The 21,655-nt window shown below is 46.7% G+C and overlaps 1 pseudogene across 1 annotated transcript in view; it reads left to right on the plus strand.

Annotated features, from left to right (window-relative positions):
• LOC149856258 (uncharacterized) overlaps positions 1 to 13,289 on the plus strand; it is a 198,231-nt pseudogene extending 184,942 nt beyond the window's left edge. Inside the window, exons 8-9 of the transcript XR_016438376.1 lie at positions 987 to 1,033; positions 9,215 to 13,289. The product of XR_016438376.1 is annotated as an uncharacterized LOC149856258 (transcript). The remainder of the gene's footprint in view (positions 1 to 986; positions 1,034 to 9,214) is intronic.
• The last annotated feature ends 8,366 nt before the right edge of the window (positions 13,290 to 21,655 follow it).

Here is a 21,655-nt window from a genome sequence, read left to right on the forward strand (position 1 = left end):
GGTCCCTGCATATATACATCCATACATAGAGTTGAGACCGATTGGCAGTAATATGTAGCAAAAGCTTACATCATACTTGTCCTGTGGGCAGCTTAGGGTTGCAAATTTAGCATTCTTAAATGACAGAAGTAAAACAATTGCATTGCAAATACAGGAGATATGAGATACAATTAATAAAGAAAGAAGGGGCCCTGTGTCCTGGCACTTTTGTTCACTAGTTTCAAAGAAAGATTGCAATTTAGTTCTTGGCTTAGTTGAGACATGAAAATATCTTTATCTTTATAGTACATCCCTTTTGTACAATTGTCACTATCACAAATAAGATGTTAGGGCTGTGTAAGTGGGTTGCCTAGCCTGCTGGTTTCTGCAGCTGGGTTCTGCTCCCTGAGTTTCTCAGCCAGTCCTCCCAAACCAACCAGGCTTTAAGGAGCAGTCAAATGAACAAATAAACAAAATGAAACCTTGGTGCCCCGTCTTGGGCACTAGCCCTTTGTCTAGCCTCACAGCAGCCTGGCCCCTCCCTGTATTGAGTTGTTCTGCTCACAGCTTGCCTCTTGCTTGCAAACTATTCCCTCACAGTTTGCTACTTCTCTACTCTCTCCCATGGGATTTAAGCTTCCATTAGGACACTCCCTCATTATCCGAATGCCCCACAGCTGGGGTTTTTCAACAGGGCTGACTGTTCCCTCTTAAAGGCCCAGACCACCCTGTTACAGGCTGTTTATCATGATGATTAGCATGATGATTCATTTTTCTTCAGAAAAAGCCTAGAACTGGAATTGCAGTCGAAGTACATTAGCTTATAGCATTCCTGCTAAATGAATATCAGTATATCTTGAGATGCCTCTGCTTGTAAATTTGCACGGTGTCACTTTCATATCAAGACTAGATTTATAGCCTACAGAACTGGATTTGTAGAATGCTTTTCCGCTTTTGAACATGTTTCTTGCCATATTTACTAGTTTATACTTTTTTTTTCTTCCCAGCCTGACTTCACCGCTGAACTAATTATATCATGAAGTCATCTGATGAGGTTAGAGCATGGAACTGGGCCACTGGCATTAATGTTATGAATAAGCAGTAAGACACTGATTGTTAAAAAACATTTTTTATGATAAGATTTTAAATAAACTGAATTTAAGATAAGCTTTTAACTAAACCTATTTTACTCGATTTGAAGACATCTTTAAATTAAAAAATCATCCCTTCCATGTTTTGACTTCTGTTCACTTTTCTTTCCCCATTGCCTATGCCTCATCTTTTATTTTAAAACAGACTCTTATTTTTCAGTTTTAGCCAGTCTCTCCCTGAGGTTCTCAAGAAGCAACACAATGCTGTCATGTTGCAGATGCAGTTATTCATTGTAGGGAAGGTTTAAATCCAAACAAAACTTAAAAAAACTGTTTTTGCTGGAATTAAAGACATCATAGAAACATTGCCTGGAAAACTCCCCTGCAGTGAGAACTCGCTGCTCAGGTTCATTAATGATGGATTTGTGAATGACACCAGTTTTTATATTAACTTTTTATCTAGTCTCTGCCTTTCAATTAATGGGGTAGAGACTGGTTCTCTTACCCCTTCCTAGCGTCTATTTGGTTCGCTGGACCTCAGTCATTTTCAGGCATTGAATGGGAAGTTGTGCTTTTTTGGGAACACAAGATGAAGAGAAGGTCTTTGGCCCAGTGAAACTTCAGTATCCAAGGCATCTGATACTCATTCACAGCAGCTGGCCCAATCTAAAAGAGCTATGTCTCACAATTGGATTTTCCATTTTGATCCACAAGACAGAAACAAAACTGCGGTCTTTCGCATCTGGGGGCTGTTCCAGTAGATACCTCACTGCCCAAAATCTCCAAGAATTCCTTATTTTGTCTTCGTCAACTCAGCCATTTGTGCAAATAGTGTCAGCCAGGCCTGTTTGCACAATGCGAGGCTGGTTACCAGCCATTCTCCTGAAACAGAGGCCGAAGGAGTTCAGACAAAGAAAACTCTGTCTCTCCCCTTGCACTGGCATCCTGGCAGTTAACCCAGAAAACTGCAGCTTGCTTTTATCTCAAACATTTTTTACAGCACCCTTCTTGCCTTCTGGATCTCCTCGTAAGCCCTTCAGGGTTGTTCAAAACTCTGCTTGGCAGAATTTCTTCTTTCTTTCCTATAATGCATCCATTTTGCTTTGCTACAGGCTTCAAGTAATTGGTGGGTGTATTGTTTCTTGCTAATGACATCCCGAAGATTGTCACAATTTGAGAGCACCCAGCAGGGGCTAGATAGGCTGCTTGCCAGGAACTCAAGGGCTGGGCTTATTTTGCTGATATTGAAGCAGTTCACCCTGCTCTGCCTTTAGGGGCCTGAGTCTAGGAAGTGTTGAGCAACTCCAGTGCCCACTGTTCAAAAAGAGAAGCTGTCTTTAATAAACAAAATAAAACAAAACCCAAATATTTGAATTTACTTGAGATCTTATGTGCAGAGGGAATTCCCTAAATGTTGCACTGTTGCCAAATCTGTGGGTTTTGTCAAAAAAGGTTTATGTGACAAATGTCATCCAGCTCTAGGCAGCAACAGTGGTGAGTATCAAATAAATAATACATAGTTGTGTGAGAGTGACATTGTAGCCATGATGGTCCATAAATTAAATGTGAGGCAAGGATTTCTTACGGCAGGGGTGTCCAACCTTTTTGAATGTGGGGCTGGATCATGAACCATATTCACGATCACCCAGTGGGCCGGTGAGCTATATTCAAAGACCTCACAGGAAGTGGTATCGCATCAGGAAGTGATGCCATGTGACCTTTGACACCAATGAAGTTGAAGGAAGTGACAATCATAGAATCATAGACTCAATGAGTGGGAAGGGACCTGGACAGATCATCGAGTCCGACCCCCCGCTATGGGCAGAAAGGAGCACTGGGGGCGGCAGGGGTCATAAGACCCCAGCCAGGTGCCTGTCCAGTCTCCTCTTGAAGATTTCTAGGGAAAGGGACAGCGCCACCTCCCTGGGAAGCCTATTCCAGGCTCTGGCCACCCGTACAGTGAAGTAGTTCTTCCTAATATCTAACCTAAACCTGTCCTCCCTCAGCGTGTGGCCGTTGCTCCTGGTGACGCCAAGGGGGGCCCTGGGGAACAGACTTTCCCTGAGTCCCTGCTGGTGGCCCCTGATAAGGTTGTAGGCAGCCACAAGATCCCCCCTCAGTCTCCTCTTGCAGAGGATTCAGGTCCCTCAGCCTCTTCTCATAGGGCTGGCCACGGAGGCCCTCAACCATGTGAGTGGCCTCCTCTGGACCCTCTCCAGGTTCCCCATGTCCTTCTTGAAGTCCGGCGCCCAGAACTGGACACAGGACTCCAGCTGCGGCCTGACAGTGCCGCATGGGGGGGAGCAAGACCTCTCTGGACCTGTTAGTGATGCCCCAGTTGATGCATGACAGGGTGCGGTTGGCTCTGCCTATTGCTTCATCGCATTGGCGACTCATATTCATCCTGGAGTCAATCCTGACTCCAAGATCCCTCTCTGCCTCTGTGCTGCCAAGAGGGTCAGCCCCTAACCTATAACCATAATGCTGGTTCCCTCTCCCCAGGTACAGCACCCTGCACTTGTCCTTGTTGAACCGCATCCTGTTCAGATCCACCCACTTCTCCAACCTATCCAGGTCTGCCTGGATGTGGTCCCTGCCTGCCGGTGTGTCCACTTTACCCCACAGCTTGGTGTCATCAGCGAACTTGAACAGGGTGCTCTCTACACCCTTGTCCAGGTCGCTAATGAAGATGTTGAACAGCACTGGCTCAAGGACTGAGCCCTGGGGGACTCTGCTGCCCACACCCTTCCAGGTCGACATTGATCCGTCCACCACCACAGTCTACGTGGGGTCTGTAAGCAGTTAATATATAGAGCATGGGCCTGGGCAGCCACCTCTCCCACTGCTGTGCAAGGGGGAAAGGCCTGTGGTGGGTGGGGAGGAGTGGTCCATGTCCTGCTAATGTAGCCTGCATGGCTGAGGATGGGGTCTGCATGCTGCTGGAGCAGCCTGTGCAGTGAGGGGATCCTAGGGGCCCATCCCCACAGCGTGCAGCCTCTGCAACACATGTTGGAGTCATCTGGGGCCCACAGCCTCACCAGATCTGAACAGCCCTGGTCTAGCTTATCCTTGAGGTCTCTTCCACGTCTCTGCAGTATATGCCTACAATTTCTATTTAATTAACCACAGTGACCATGTTACTTCCTGTTACTGGTTAACTGTTTTCTTCTAAAATTAAGACCACAGTAAAGTTAAATACCTGTGTATAACACCAAGAGATGTCCTTGATTTAGCACAACATGCTTGTTTTCAAGGTTGAATGCAGCTGGAGCCATAAGGGGAAGTTTGTGCTGTCCATTTCTGCCAACATAATGTGTGCAAGTGTCCTTTACTAACTTGATCATGGTCATTGTAGTTAATTAAATAGAAATTGTAGGCATATGCTGCAGAGACGTGGAAGAGATCTCACGGATAAGCTAGTCCAGGACTGTTCAGATCTGGTGAGGCTGTGGGCCCCAGATGACACCAGCATGTATTGCACAGGCTGAATGCTGTGGGGGTGGGCCCCTAGGATCCTCTCACTGTACAGGCTGCTCCAGCAGCATGCAGACCCCCATCCTCAGCCATGCAGGCTACATTAGCAGGAACTGAACCACCAAGCAGATGGCTGGACATAGAACGCCTCTGAGCTGGGCTCCTCCTGCCTCCCACCCAGCCTGGCTCCAGCAACCCCGTGCCCCGCGGCCCCGGCCTGGCTCCAAGGTGCCCCCAGCTTTGTGCAGGGCCTTACCCGGTGCCTCCGTCCACCATGTATGCGGGCAGGGCATGGGCCATGCTGCAGCTCCTCCGGCTGTGTGCCGGGGACAAGGGGTGGAGCCAGAGAAGAAGTCCAGTCAGGCGTGGCTGGGGCAGCCCTCGGGGCAGCAGCAGCGGGACCCAGCTGACAGGATGAGCCCGGCCTCGCGGGGGTAAGCAGCTCCCCTCTCCTTGCTGCCGGCTGGGGCCTGCAGGCTGGCCCTGCCTGCCTCGCCTCACCGCTGCCTTGCCACCGCTGCCGCTGTGGAGTGCAGAGCAGGCACCAGGACTCCGTGCCTGCCCCGAGCAGGGGACCTCGGGCCAGCGAAAATGGCTTGGTGGGCCACATGGCGACCTGCGGGCCGTAAGTTGGGCAAGCCTGTCTTAGGGTGATATCTTTTATTGGGCCAACTGTAGTTGGGATAAAGTTAGACAAGCTTTTGAATGTAAGACCCAAGATCTGTTTTACATTCAAAAGCTTGTCTAACTTTACCCCAGCTACATAGTTGGTTTAATAAAAGGTATCACCCAAAGAAGTCCTTGCCTTTTGCTTAATACATAGTAACATTTTCAGCAGAATTGGTGGCCTCCTTCAACTATAGCAAACAAATTGATCCTTTGGGTCTGAACATCCAATGCACTCTGGGCATCAAAACTGTATAGTATATAGGTCTGACTTAAAATATGCTGATCTTGGCTCAAGTACTATGCCCCGTTTTAAGTATGGACAGTGCTATACACACTTCATTCTTCTATAAAGCTTTGCGCATCCCAGGATTGCAAATTCTTTACAAACATCAACAAATAAGTCCTCAGTATGTAAAGTGTTGCTGTGATCACTATGGAAAGGGGGAAATTAATTGTCTTTGTCTCTGGTGGGAGCAGGGCCAGCCCAAGTAGTTTTAATGACATATCCAACGTTGAACAGGAAGTTGGCATAAAGATCACTAATAACGCACAGCTCACTGAATTCACATTGGGGACTTTAACCCTCAGACATTTTCTATGTAAACAACAATAAATCCTAGAACCATCGTAGACAGAGATGGAAAACACTCCTGTTGATCCAGATAATCTCTGGGTTAAGGAGGGATTAGCTGTGACAGTCCATTTGGTAGTATTTTAATACTATTATTATAAATTATAATAATCGCACACCCAAACTGGGTCACTCTGTTTGCATGGGGAAGTAATACAGATGTTTTTAGAAATGTTCTGTTGTCAGCCCTTTGCCCTTGGCTTGCTAAAAATCCAATTACTTGAGGGATAAATTAAATCTCAGATGGTCTTTGTTTTTGCTTTCTCAAATGATTTTTGTGTTACATTTTTTTATCATAGAAACAAAACCACAGGAAAACCACAGCACAGCCAGTACAGACAAAATGAACAAAAACCAAATTAAGTATACAAAAATGAAAACAATGGAAAAGAATGTAAATCAAACTTAATGAGAATCATTGTGCTAAACACAGCTCACTTGAGTCCACCCCATCAGTGATAAATATTTGGGGAAATAATAAATAACATATTCTAACTTAAGGAGAGTGCAAAATTCAAATTATACCCCACAATCCAAGCGAGTATAAAGAGGCTTCCAAATCTGTTTGCATAAACCCAGTGATCTCATATGTCTTGTCACCTGTAGTGGTTAAAAATGAGGTGAAAGAGGGGTTTTTTAAAACCTGCAAATTAGATCTATTGACAGAGTGGCGATTTTTACTTTCTCTTCAGAAAAGCAAGACTTTTAAAGTAGAGAATTGATCTTAAACTCCAGATTCCATGTGAGGGATTAGAAGATAATTTGAATTTTAAAAAATGATATTCTCATAAGGGAATTAGCATTTCTGTCTTGCTCTCAGTAGACTCCTCTGCACTGTCGATGCTCTTTCTAGCTACAGAGGCTGCTGCGTAGCTTGTCGATGGGGCAGGGACTTCTTGGAAGCCACTGACATATGTCAAAAGGGGCATATGGATTTTAATGAGTTAGACAAATGACCAGGGAGCTGTTGGGAACATAGTAACTTCCCATGAAGTCTTTAAAAAGCTCTGTGTGCTCAGCTGGGCATACATCTAGAGAAACAGAAAACATCTCCAGGTTCCAATTCAGTTTCTGACTGGGGAAAGACCATAGGTGTTAGCAGTGCCTCCTGCAAAATGGACCTACCAGCTAGGTAGAGCTCAGTGCTTGACTCTTGAGATCTTAAAAATTTGCCCCTTACTGGCTTCCATGAAATCAGGTTGGGGCTGATCCACTATGAATCCCTGAACATCATGCTCTGCTCTGGAAGGAGGCAGCTGCAGGGCATTTTTTCTGGGTTGTAACAGAAAAGTCTATAAGCCATTTCACTTTTCTGATGGAGGAAATAATTTCCAATTATCTGCATCTTACCACGACCTTGACATGTGTCCTTTATAAATATTGCCCTGAATGCCCTTGTGACGTAATGAGAGAATTTGCTATTAAAAGGTTAACATAAGAAAGTTGATCTACTTACTGTACTTATTCCCTGATGGCAGAATTTGCTGAGGTGTACTATGGCACAAGGACATTTTGTAGGATAACCTTGAAAGAACAAAATATATCCCTGTAGAAAAATGTAGATGACAAGGATAACTATCTGTTCTCATTATCTCTCCAGCTGCACACTTCCTTAATTTCCCAGTTGTGTTTCAAGATGTACAATGAAGCTACTTTGTAGGTTTGTAGGTGCAGCAAAGCTTGCAGATTTGTTTTAGGAAAAGTTGGTCCTTTTGCTTTGTTTCTAGGAGATTCATCCTAATAAAAGAAAAGGGCTAAATTGTTGAGCGCAGTTTTGCAGCCTTTGTCTTGCATCACATTGATCAAAGTATGCTATGGCCAGCATTGATGCCAATAGTTGTTACAATATCTCTGCTTCTTATATAAGAGGACAGAGTTTGCAATAGTGACTCAGATCATTGATCGATAAGGCCCAGTTCCCTGCCTCCAGCAGGAACAATGCTCTCAAGAAAGCAAAACACAAATAAAGCCAAATGCACTCCTAATCAAGGTAAGTGTAAGGGAATTATTTTCTGTGCCTGCTGGATATTAACACTAAAGTTCAATTTCCATAATACTAAGAGGCAAAACTTATCATCATGCTCTCAACTTTGTTGGTATTGGAATTAGGCTTTTACTCTCTGTCTGTTGGATGGGGCACAGGACTGGAAGTCAGAAGTTCTAAATTTTAGTGGGGGGTGGTTTTTGTTTTCTTTTTAAGGAAGATTTTTCGTGTCCAAGTCAAATCGGCCAAATCAATTCCAAATCCATGTGAGTCATTCAAGAACCATATGTGGTCCTGCTACCAGCAAGTATCCTCCACCCCCACCTGGGTATTCAGATATTTCCAAGTACTTTGGCTGGCATCCAAGCCTGGAGACTTGGGGTTTGGATGCGCCTGAGTTTTGCTTGCCCTCAGCCGTATGGCTGCAGAGGCAAGCTAGGGAGTCTCTAAATTTTATGGGTTCTTTTCCAAGCTCTTCCACTGATTTGTTGTCTGACCCTGGGCTAAACTGAAATCCAGATGCAACTCAGTTTCTTTGAGATATGCAGAAACAAAGCATTGTTAAATGTTCTTAAATTAACTCCTCTCCATTAAGATTTATTTCCCAGCTGGGTTAATATGTTCCAGTATTCAGTAACAGTATCATCTCTATCCCCTTAGTCCCCATCAAAAGCTCTCCATCTGTGCTATCCTCCAAATTGTAGACAATGCCATTATTCACGCTGAGGTATCAGGAAAGACCTCTTTGGGTCTCTTCTGACACTGGAGTGTTTATCTGTAATGCATGCACATCTGACTAGCTTTGTTCTCTGGAGGGGTAGTCAGATAGGCTTTCCTGCCCCAGGTGCAGTCACTGAACACCTGAGTATTCCTTGCATGAAATGAAAGGAGATCCTGGGAACAGCAGCTTCATTTCTTTAAAACAAACAAAAACAAGTGCTGATATATCACTTGTTTCTATTTGCCCTCTATTTTCTGTGGGTTCAGCTGCTGGAAGTACAGTGCCCTGTGGGCTCTGTTCATAGGCTGCTACCCTTCGCTAAGGGAGCGCTTTGACTTCTTGCACTGATCTGTCTTATCCAGCATTCACCGCTGGAGGTGCAGTGTCCCACTGAGAATCCAGATGGAGTTGGCTACCTCTTCTCCAACTTTGCTCACCGATTTCTGGTGGGAGGACTGAAGTTCGCTCAGAAACATTTTACCACAGTCTGTTTCTTTGGGCTCAGCATGTCTGTATACCAGGAGGTTTCTGCATTGCCACAGGGTGCTCCTAACACAGGACACAAACTGGTTGACACATGTTGCCTGTGACCCCTGCTGCTCAGTCAGGTGTCTGTAGATGGCCGACTCCCTTGTCATCAGCCTGACTCCTGTCACTCTTTCAAGTGGTGCAGGTTGTCCAGAGAAGTGGACAGAGAGAACAAAGAGGACAGAGATGCAACTGGACCTGGAGATAGCGGGAAGGACTACAACCGGATCAGCAGCAGGGAAGTGACAGTGACAGCAACAAGGACAGTGAATGAACTGAGACTGTAAACCCCAAATTGGGGGTTGGACTAAAGGGCTACAATTTGGATAGGTGAGGGTGGAGGGAGGGTCTGCAGGGGCGTAGAGGATTGGATGCATTTATTGTAATGGGAAGTGCAGGTTTCTTAATGCAGTTTTAAGATGTGTGATGGAAAGCTTATGACCAAGAATGCATATATATAACTCTCTCTATATAGAAATATATTTTGATTAAAAAAAAAAAAAGTCTCACTGAGAATCCCACCAGCCTTGTTTTCCTGTGTCCCCTGCACCTGCTGGGACAGACTTCACCTTGCCCACTCCCGGGCACTTGAATTCTTGGTGCTTTCAGTGCCTTCTCCATTAACTCACAAGGCCCAGCTGGATGCCTGTTGTCAAATGATTTCCATGATACAAAGAAGAAAAGCTAAATTCTTTTAATCCTTTCAGGGTGTCGAGCCAGCTCAGAAAAAGCCACCTCCTTTGAGCAGGACAAACATATTTTATTTTTAACCATTGATGCCTTTTTTCTTCCTTGTGCGTTGTGTTTGCTGGGGGAATGTGGAGCTGGCACCTTTTTCTGCTGAACAGCTCATCAGCTTGCTTCTTAAATTTGTCAGCTAAGAAAAACAACACCAAAATCCATTTCCTTGTTCCTTTTTCCTGTAAGTCACACTTGCTGCAGCTTCTCTATTTCTCTCCCTCAGTAATCCCCTTTGGTTTTCTGGTTGCAAGATGTACCAGGACTCTCTGACTCACCTCTTTCGCAACTGGTCCTTCAAAATGGCTAGGCCTGAAAATATCCATCTTTCACTACCATGTCTTGTTGAGATTTCATAGTTGGTAGGTGTGGCAGGACATGACCTAGGGGTGCCGTGAACTCCCCTAGCGCCCCACTACTGTGCCAAATTGGTTTCAAATGCACCCTCTCTATCTCGCCCGCCATGTCTTTGATGTTAATTATTGGTAAGGGGAGGCTGCCTTTTACCCTCTTTGGCACGGTGCCTTAAGATGTCCCAGTCCATGCCCTGCCTTCAGTGACATGGTGCACTCGAACCTCTGGGCCATGCGTGGGCCCTACGGTCACCCGGGCCCTCACGGGCTCTCTGCCTCGTCTCTGTTGCCCGCCTGCGCCCTCATGGGTGCTTCCTGGCTTCTCCTGCAGCTCTCGTAGCCCGCACCGGGGCCTGTCTCCCCGCGGCTCTCGTAGCCTGCACCGGAGCCTTGCCTTGCGATTCCCCGCAATCGAGGCTCAGGTGGCCGCAGCCGTGCCTGGCCTCCAGACCCCCTTTCCGGGTCTTGCGCCCCACCGGGGCTTCTCGCCTGCGCCCACACTGGGCTCCTCCCGATACTGCCCACACTGGGGCCGGGGTCGGGACACCCCAAAACGCAGTGCCCTCTCCAGCACCAGGAACCCCCCCCCTACTGGGGAGCTCCTGTGAGGCCTCCTCCACCCCTACAGCCTCACCCGGTCCTCCGGTGTAATACAACAACAAAACAGAAAACTCACACTCCTGTGTTTCAACATAAATTCCAAGCCAAACTGGCTAACCTTCCTTCATATCCCTGCTAGGGTTTCCTTCACCCAGTATCTTAATGCAGACATCGCTCAGGCCATCGGGCTTCTCTGCTATGCCTACTCCCAGCAGAGCTCCCTCTTCTTCGGCTGCCAGAGGGGAACTGACTCTGGCCTCAGCCTCGCTGTTTATATAGGCCAGGCCCTGCCCCCTCCTGGTCAGCTGACCAGACTGGTTGTCTCAGCAGCCCACACCTGTGCTGCCCTGGTGACTGGCAGCTGAGCCCACATTGCTGCTTGTCGGTAGCAGGCACCTTAGTGCCCCGCTACAGTAGGGTCAGAAGGGACCTGAGCAGATCATCAAGTCTGACCCCTTGACATGAGAGGAAAGAGTACTGGGGTCAAATGACCCCGGCGAGGTGGTTATCTAGCTTCCTTTTGAAGACCCCCAGGGCAGGAGCCAGCACCGCTTCCCTTGGAAGTTGGTTCCAGATCCTAGCCGCCCTGACCGTGAAGTGGCACCTCCTGATGTCTAGCCTGAACCTACTCTCAGTCAACTTGTGGCTGTTATTCCTAGTTACTCCTGGTAGTTCTCAGGGGAACAGGGTCTCTCTTGTTCCCCACTGGTCCCCCTTGGTATGTTTATAGACAGCCACCAGATCCCCTCTCGGCCTTCAATTTTGTTATGCTCATGGAAGAAACAAAACAGACAATTTTGATCTCTAGGTTTGCAGTCAAGGGTCAGAGTGAAGTGACTTTGCTTTTAGAGCTAAAAAAGGTGTAACAGTGGCAAAAAAAAAAGAAGAGGCAAAGATCCAAACTGTACAGCATGGGATTTACAAATTGGGAGATGGGGCTGAGTCATGGGGTTGACAGTCTAAACCCAAATCACAATCAGAAGAGCAGAGGGAAGATAAATACAATAGATGGGCTTGAGACAGAGGATTTAGATCCAAATTTAGAATCGCACCCTACAGCTCTGGGGTACTTGGGAACTGGAATATACTTTTCCCATTTTTCAGCCTGTGTTTGCAGGTCTCCCAGATTAGAGTCAGTGCACTGTGATGGGAATTTCCATAGGAATCTGTAAGTTCTGATAAACTTCTATAAAGGGTTTTTTTCCAGGAAAGAGAATAGGTGTTTTGAACTGGCAAATGTCAGGAGTAATCCAACTGAAACCAATGAAATTACATTAGTAAAACAATGTAAGTGAAAGCAGAATCAGGCATGAGCTAAGAGAGGGCCAAAGACAATGACTGCTTTAGCCAGCCAGGAACCGGGGAAGGTAGAGCAGCAAAGTCAGTGCTTCTGAGCTGATAACTGAACAAAGCTGGGAGGAAATGAACAGCTGTGTGGTGTAAGGCCAGTGCAGACAGGTACCTTATATATTGTACAGGGCATCTGCACTTCCCTGGAATTCCAAGATTTCCCAGTGAAATCCAGGATCTCTGGAAATCCTGTGACTAGGAAACTAGAATTTGGGACTTTTTACATGCTCCCTAAAATCCACAAACAAGGGACCCCTAGCAGACCTATTGTATCCAACCACGGGACCCTAACTGAGGAAATATCAGGTTTTGTCGAATCAGTCCTAAGACCTCTTGTCACCCAAAGAGCAAGTTTTGTCCAAGACACTACAGACTTTCTACAGAAACTTAAAAACATAGACCACCTTCCCAGCAACACTCTCCCAGCCACCGTGGAAGTTACCAGCTTATATACCAACATCCCACACCAGGATGCCATCCAAGCCTGCTATACATATCTACAAGAGCAAGATTACAGCTCAGAGTACAGACCCAAAGATATTATTGACCTTATACACTTCTTCCTCACACACAACGATTTAACTTTTAATAGCCAACACTTCCTCCAGACCACAGCCACAGCTATGGGCACCAAAATGGCCCCACAGTGTGCCAGCCTTTTATGAGGCACCTGGAAGAAGAATTCCTCAAGGACTGCACCATCACCCCCTTGCTATACCTAAGATATATTGATGACATCTTCATCATTTGGACTGAAAACCTGCAATCTCTGCTTGAGTTCCATCAGAACTTGAACAATCATCATCCCTCCATCTGAGTATCTGTTAAATACTCCAGCACCAACATCTCCTTTTTAGACATGATTATCAGTATCCAGAATGGTTAAATACAGACCATGTTATACAAGAAACCCACAGATGGACATACATATCTGCACAGAACCAGCAATCACCCTAAACACACCAAGAAAGCTGTGATATACAGCCAAGCCCTCAGCTACCACTGAATTTGCACTGAAGAGAACACCCAGGATTGCCACGTCACTGACCTTAAAAGGACACTCCTGCAGAGAGAAAGATTATACGTTTGAAAGAGCCACCCGGATGCCATGTGAAGAATTGCTGTAGTACAGAAGAAACCCCCCCTATGAATCGCATGCCACTGGTTATGACATATCACCCCTCCCTTGAACCCATACGGAAAATCCTCAAACAATTGAAACCCATACTTGAAAGAGACCCTGTTAAAGAGATCTTCCCAGAACTACCCATCCTAGCCTTCAAACAAGCACCGAACCTCGCTAAGCTCATTACCAGAAGCAAAATTCCTACAGCCCAAAACACACTGAATGGATCCAGATCATGCCATGACAAGAAATGCAAAACCTGCCAACACATCTCCACCCCCGCCAAGATTACTACACCCCGCAACAGAGCTGTCAGCATCCCTGCATCTTACATCTGCACCTCTAGAAATGTAATGCATCTCATCCAATGCATCAAATGCCCTGGTGGAAAATACATACGAGAGACCAAACAACAACTGCGCACCAGAATGAACGCACACCTGAAGTCTATCAAAGATGAGAATACCCAAGTACCGGTGGGGGCACATCTCACAAGAAAACCACTCTCTCTCCTATCTCAGTTCTAATCCTCCAAGGGAACTTACAAAACACTTCTCAGAGACAAGCCTATGTACTCCACTTCATCAACCTCCTGGATACAAAAAATCATGGACTAAATATAGACATTGGATTTATGACACATTATAACCTGCCTGACACCTGACTCCCCAGGTACCTCCCCACTATTCATCCTCCTTTTTTCTCCCCCACCCACCCAGCCTATCTGTCACCCACTGACTCCTCCATTTACATCTTCACTGACTGCCTGTCTTGCTAAGGCCAGCCTCTGGCTGCTTTACTATTCCTTCCATCCAGGAAGAGCACATACGAACTGCAGAGACTTTCTCAACCTGACGAAGGGTTTTTAAGGCCAAAAGCTTGCTAAAAAATTTTTCCCCAACTATTTAAGTTGGTTTAATAAAAGCTTTCAGATTCACCCAAAGAACCTCGTCTGCCTAGAATTTGGGTTAGAACTTCAGGTTCTAATTCCTGGGAACATTTTTTAAAACAATTTCCTAATAATTTGTCATTGCTCCCTGTCATTACGGGAACATTGGAATACATTGCTCTCGTGTTCATTGTTTTAAGGAAACATAAAAACAAAGTCCACCTCATTGAATTAGACTGGGGTTTTGTTTTCCTTCTGGAATCACATGGCATAAACCTGTCTTGGACAGTTTGGGGATTTCCAGTTTCCTGTGCAGTGCTAAATTGGCACATATGAGCACAGAGATTGTCAGGCCTCATTGCCTAATTTTTTGCTGCGATGCCTGAAGCTTGATCTACAAAATGCTCAGGTGCTTAAATGCCACCAAACAGTTCCTGAAAGGGGACTAAGTTCAAAATTTGCCACCTTGCCCTGGAGGCTTCTGAGCAGTAAATTTTCCAAAGTCAAGCATGCCCAGAATTGCTGAGTCTTGACAGTGCTGAGGAATTGGGTGCCTTATGCTCTGTCAGGATCAATGTACTAGCCATTTTTTGCCTATCTGATCTTCAGCAGAGACAGACACTTTTGTTTAAAAGTTGTATTAGCCTTTATTATAAAAAAGTAACAAAAAGCTTGAGAAAAGTAACAATTAAAAGCCCAGAACCCTATATGGGGCTAGGGAGAGAGGGAAGGCAAGTGGGAGAATATGATATTCTAGCCCAGTGGTGCTTAACCTTTTGGCCCCATGGACTGGATGGGTGGGGCAAGACTAGGCCATGGGCTGGATTGAGCTCTGTGCACCAGGATTGGGCCCTGGGGCCCAGCATCACCCCACCCCTGCCTCTAGTGCCAGGAGCAGACCTTGGAGCCCAGCATTGCTCCTTCCCACTTCTGTGCCCTGGGACTGGTCCTTGAGAGGGGAGAGGGGGTTGGCACTGCCCCCCCCCAGCCCCTGAGTGGGCCCTGAGACCTGGCATCAGCCTTGCCTGGCCCTATCTGCTGGGATCAGGTGCCTGATCCAGTGTGCAGGGCTGAGGGCTCCCCACAGTCCAAGAATTTGGTTGCGGTGGGAGTAGTGCTCTTTTGCTGCCAAATGTTTGAGCCTGTGGGGAGCTCCATGGACTGGATGACACTGGACAGCAGGCCATGTCTAGCTTGTGGGTTGGGGGTTGCACGCGGGCCCTCCCCTGAAAAGAGAAACCATGAATTCCAGTCCTTTCTTCCCATAAAGTCTAAGTTTTTTATAATATGTATTTACCCCCTCCTCTTCTGGCCATTTGTTGTGAGGAAGGGTTGGCATATGAGTCTTGCTCCAAGAAAGGGTTAAGATTGGAGCAATCCTTGATAAGGACAGGCTTGTGTCCTCAAGCATTCGCTGTTGGCTTTCTTAGTCGGCTCCTCACACTATGTGCTGGCTTTTGTGAATCCCATGCTTGGCTCACCAGCTGCCCCTGTGTTTTGCATAGGGAGCTTCAGCACCTAAGCTGGGGCTGTGGGTTCCAATAAGTGGGAAAGTGTTGAAAAATTAGGTGCGGTGCCATTTTACCATCCACACCCTTTAGTGGGGTTAGCTTCTAGGACTTTGAATTGGAGCAGGCATTTCCCCAGCTGTCTTAAGTTATGCTCCAAAAAAGCTGAGATATGCAAAATCAGTGGACAACTGAAAATGTCAGCCTAAATGACTCAGCCAATGCTACACAGTAAGTCAGAAGCAAACACAAGAATCCACTAGTTCTTATTCTCAACCCCTTTTTTCTGTAATCACTACGCAACACCTTCCGTGTTGGATCAGACAATATGTTTCTGCTACTGTGGCCTTCATACAATTGACCTATTAAAAACATAACCTGGATATTGCAAAAATTCATGCTACAAGTCAGCCAGTTAGTGATTGCCCAACGCAACGCTGGAATCTGATGCCCTTCAGAGGCACAGGCACTATTCATGTGTGTGCAGCTTCAGCAAGCTGAAATAGCCCTTTGGAAAGAAAGGACTGCCAAGGAACACAGGGCTGTGGGTCTCCTCCAAGCCTTGAAGCTTTTGAAACCTTTGCACAAAGAGCAGAAGCTGGCAGTATTACTGCATTATATGTTCCATACAGTATTCATTTCCTTAAACCATACAGCATGTGGATCATTTGGCATAAGCCTGATCTTGGAGGCCACATGGGGCTTTTAGTTGTATCAGATGCCTGGCCACATTAGGGACCGATTTCAGAAGCTTGTCTCTGTCTTTTCCAAGAAAGATTTTGGAGTCGAACTCTGGTTTCCTGGCATGAGTTTGTGCTGCAGTGTCCAACCTCTGTATTCCCTCTTTGGTACAGCCATAGTCATGTTGTGTATAAACAAGCCAGTCTGGACTTCTCTGCCTGCATGTGTCCACCTGAGGTTATGCCGTCTACAAGATACTGTCAAAAAGAAAATAAAATCTGTAAGAAGGTGATAAAGATATTTCCATCCATTGCTCTTTGACTAGATCTTTTGGATTCTATTCAATCTTCCAAGCTCCCATGCTTTGCTTTTCATTACCTCACCTCAGCCACTTTGTCTCATGTCATGGCATGTTAAAAGCCTTGGCCACATAACTTGTTGAGATTGAAGTCCCCATGTAAACATCCACCATAAGCTTACAGTTGTTATTTGTAGAAAAGATCAATGCAAGTTGGTCTTTGGATGAGCGTTCTTTTAGTCCCTGGAATAGAGAGACTTTGGTCTTTGGCTTATGGCAAATGACAGCCTTTGCTTGGGTGAAACTTGCCTTTATCTATAATTACCTCTTTTATTTATACATTTCTGCTCTGGACATCTCTGCAGATTCTGTAGTCTGATTTCTTTCATGACTCCTTTTCCCCCTAGGCTTCCTTTTCCTCTAGGATCATGACTAGTGCTGTCCATATTTTTCACTTGACTAACAATCCACTTTTGATCCAGTTTCCCTGTACTTGGGCTTATGCCCTGACTCTACTCTGTGCTTGATCTCCTGGTTTCCTGATGGCTTGTCCCTGAATTCTGCTCACTTCTTTTGACTCTAGTTGCCATCTTGATCTCTGAGTGGCCTCAGACTTGGCTGCCCATGACCTGGCCCTTCCCTTCAGGTTGTAAGTTGATCACTGTGTTCTGGAAGACCTGTGCATTTGGTGCCAGAGTACTACACAGTTAGCAGCTGTCCAAAGATTTTACTTTTGTCTTTAAAGAAGGACACCTGTTCACTGGCAGCGGCAGGATGCTGAACTCAAGGGAACATTGCTGTGATCCAGAATGGCAGGTTTGTATGTCCCTCATCATATATGGGGCTTTTTGCATATACTGAACGTACTTCTAGGCTGGAGAAGCTATGGCAGGGGTTGGCAATGTTTTTGGGCTGTTGCCAAAAACACCCGAAACTTGCTTGTAAAATGTTGGTGCGCCATGGGCAGACAGCAGGGGAGCCACAAGGGGCCCAGTCCTTGTTGTGGCAGCACAGCCCTGGCCCCTTCCATGCTGTCTACACGGAGGCACACATGCACCCACCGCTAGCAATGAGCTAAGCTGGGGCTCCTAAACCTCAGTGTAGCAGCTTGTGATCTCCCTGCCACCTGCTGTGAACAGCCCGGGCTGTGTGGCAGGTGGCAGGGGCTCACCCAGAGCCCAGGCTAGCTGTGGCAGGCAGCGGAGAGGCTGCAAGCTGCTTCACTGAGGTCTGCAGAGCCCTGGGCTAGCTTGTTGCTGGCAACAGGTGCATTCGCACCTCAGGGCAGACGGCAGGGAAGGGGCCAGCGCTATGCTGCCACAACCAGGATCAAGCCCCTCGCAGCTCCCCTACTGTCTGCTCCGAGGCACAGGTGCACCCAGGGCCAGCAACAAGCTGGGCTGGAGCTTTGTGGAACCTGCTGTAGTGACTTGCAGGCTCCCGGCCACTTGCCACAGCTGGTCCAGGCTCTGGGCAGGCCTCTGCTGCCTGCCACAGAGCCCAGGCTGCTCAGAGGAGGGGGCAGGGAGGCTGAAAGCCACTGCGCCAAGATCTATGAAGCTTGGCTCAGCTTGTTGCCTCCAAGCAGATGGTGGGGGAGCTACGGAGAGCCTGATCCTTGTTGTGGCAGTGCAGCCCTGGCCCCTTCACTGCCATCTGCCCTGAGGCAGGCTTGCCAAGCAAAATGCCTTTGCGTGCCACACTGGCATGAGTGCCAGGGGTTGCTGATCCCTGGGCTATGGCATGTTGCTAATGGGTTCTGTAGGAAGCCCCACAGTTTTAGGTATTTTTACTTTAGAAGAATAATGTCTATGGGCAAGAGGAGGAGCTCTTCAAGATTGTCTCAGGCCATTGAGAAAAAGAAATGGGGAGCAGATTAAGACTAGCACAGTTTAGTTATGTAACCTGGCCACACACAAGCATGTGCTCCCCTCTCCAAATAGAAGGGATAGGTAGCTAGGCAGGAGTGCTGTGAGAGGGATCTGCAAAATACTGGCCAGTTCCCTCTATTCCCCATACAGTCAGGCCAGAACAAGGGATAGCTTACATATATACAAATGTACAGTATTAATATTTACAGGAAACCTTAAAAAATAATTGTTAACATATAACTGATACAGATATTTACAGATTATGTAGGACTAAAAACCTTGTTTCTCTACAATGGATGACCACAACCAGGGTTCAGGTAAGTTACAAGTAAATGCAGGTAAGTAATGGGGAGGGATCCCAGCAGAGCCTCAATATAGATTTTATGCTCTAATGTTAGTTTTCTTACTGATATGGGGGCCCACAATTCACAGGATACAATATCACAAAAGCATAAAATACAGTATCACAAAATATAAGGCGCAATATCACAAATTATAAGGCACGTAAGCATAGAAGTAACTTTAAACCATTAAAAGGGTCCCCAAGGCCCCACCATGTTCCTGGGGCCTGGCTTACACTCTAGTGACCTGTGAGGGAAGACTTTACTGCCCCTGGGGCCTCACACCAAGCCCCCTAGGCAGCCCACAAACTCAGAAGGGACCGTCCTCGACCACCTCTCCAGGAACCCCTTTCTAGCCAAGAAGGACTTCCCTATTCCCCAGCAACTCATGAATCCGAAGTCCAGGTGGGGTTCCTCATCCCCACAGGCAAGTGGGTCCTTGTTCGGCGAAGCCTCCAGAGCCTCTGGCTCCTCCTGAGCCGCGCCCTGTTGAGATCCTCGAACACCATCACTTGCTCTTGGGGGCTTTGGCTTTTGGTCAGGGTTGGAGGCCCAGACCACTCTGCGTGGCTCCAGGGCTCGGTCGGCTTCCGGGTTCCCCACCACCTGCCGGGAGAGGGAGACTCAAGCCGCCGCGGACGGCTCCCGGAGTCTCGCTGGCTCTGTGCACCCGGAGCCTTGGCCGCGTGCCAGGGGTTGCAGACCCGAGCCTCTTGCTCCCAGAGTCTGGCTCCGTGCACCGTGCTGTGTGCACTGAGTGGCTGGAGACCTCACACAGCTCCCAGGGTCTCGCCCCGTGCCCCACACTGTGCACAGACTGGGGTTGAAGCTGTCTGCCACTCCTGTCTGGTGAGAGGCGTCCACAGGGGCTCTTTGGGGCAGCAGCATCCACCCGCTAGGCAGCTCTTCCCCAGCTCTTCTTAGCCCCGCTCTTGTCTTCGTCCCTCGACGCATCTGCCCGTGTGCTGGGCATGCTGCTCTTTTATTCTCTCCCTGCTGTCAGACCTGCAAAGTGCAGTCCTCAATCAAGTCCAGGCTCTCTGCCTCGCCCTGTGTGCAAGTCCCTCCCTGGCCACCGTCTGATTGGTGAGAATCCTCCACCAATCACAATGAAGATTTTCCTGAGCCCGGCGCACCAAGCCGTTATCGGTAAGTCTGCCACAGTTAACTTGCATATTGGTTTTCTGTTCTGGGGGGGCAGGTGCACCTTCTGTGCTCCTTTGATGTAACTAAACACACCTCCCTTCTCCTATGTCTTACTAATTCTTCTGAGCTGGAGAGAGATTCTACTCAGAGGCCTGCTGTGACCTTCCCTTAAGGCTAGGGGGGCTTCTTAATTCATGGTTTTTGTGGCAACTGTAAAAAATGGTGTCTGCAATCGCCAGGAAATATTGTGTTGGCTGCAGTTTCCCATGAGATCATTCTAAAAAATCACCCAGCATATTATTCTTATCATATAATACTAGGGTTGCCAACCCTCTAGGATTGCCCTGGAGTCTCCAGGAATTAGACCTAAATCTCCAGGAAACTGCTGAGAGTTACCTGGGAGATAAATGATAGGGTATTCATTAAAATAAATATTAAACATTGAATCTGATTTATATAGTAGTCAAGTGAGTTTTTAAAATGTAATAGTAGTGTGTATTTGCCTTCCTGACGTAAAGTCTATGCACTGTAATCTGTAATGGGCACATTTGCATTGTGTGTTGTGAGCATGCTGGCGTTCCAGAAACCTCCCAGAATACATTGAAACAGAGCTGGCAACCCTATACACTGCACTGCTGTAGAACGTCCCAGCGCTTACTGTGGTACAAAGACAATGCACCAACCACTGCAGCCATAGATCACACGACTAAGAGTTACTATCTACTAGTGACACAGACTAGTGAAGGCACCTGGCAGTGAAGTGAACACGTTCCTATTAAGCTTAGCATTCATTAGTATTTCTAAACTGTTTGTAGAATGCTACCTGTAATAATAAATTGTGACGATATAAGTTACAATCCATAGTGTATGTACATTTATATTTATAATGTATTTCAATTTAGATTTAAATTTAATATTTAGATTTATAATAATATGTTAAATTATATGATATAATTTACTTGCAGTGGGATTTGCTCTGCTCATCAGTGGCTAGGGTTGGGGCTGGCAGGAAATACCCATCAAATCAGCCCTTCATGTTGTGATCAAGCTGCAAAAGTTACTTTGTCTCACCATGAGTTAAGTAGGCCCCTACTTATGGTAGGTAAAGATGGAACAGAACATTCCTTTTGCTGTCCTGAAATACTTATTTGAAGCTGCATATGTAACAAATACCAGACTATTCCTCAGAAATCCTGCACGGATGGAAGCAGGAAAGAAAATACCTACCGAGGCTTCTGGATAGTACAACACAACACCAGCAATTGGTGGGGTACCATTTAGTGGGAAAATCCCATTCTCCAGCAGCATGGGTTATTACCATGCATTATTACCCCATCTTCAAGTAAGCTGTGAGGCAATGATGGAAAATCTTGAGAATTAACCCTGTCTTAGCCCAAAGCTCTCATTAGAAGCGTGCACATGTGCGCGTACCCATGCAGACGCACACACACCAGCAGCTAAGTTTATTTGTGCACATTACGTAAGCTGCTAAGGATAATTTAAGCCTCTAGTTTTCTGATCCAATAATTTCTTACACTGGATTTTGTATTTCAGGGCAAATGCTACACTTCTAGAATGGTTTTACAGTCACCCAGCCATTGTTTTCTTGACTTGTACCGCAATCTAAACCATGCTGTCGTCACCCAGATAATAATATACTGCTTGTTACATCTTAGT

Source organism: Crocodylus siamensis, chromosome 10 (genome assembly GCF_052110815.1).
Source record: "Crocodylus siamensis isolate JL-2025a chromosome 10, ASM5211081v1, whole genome shotgun sequence".
Taxonomy (NCBI): Eukaryota; Metazoa; Chordata; order Crocodylia; family Crocodylidae; genus Crocodylus; species Crocodylus siamensis.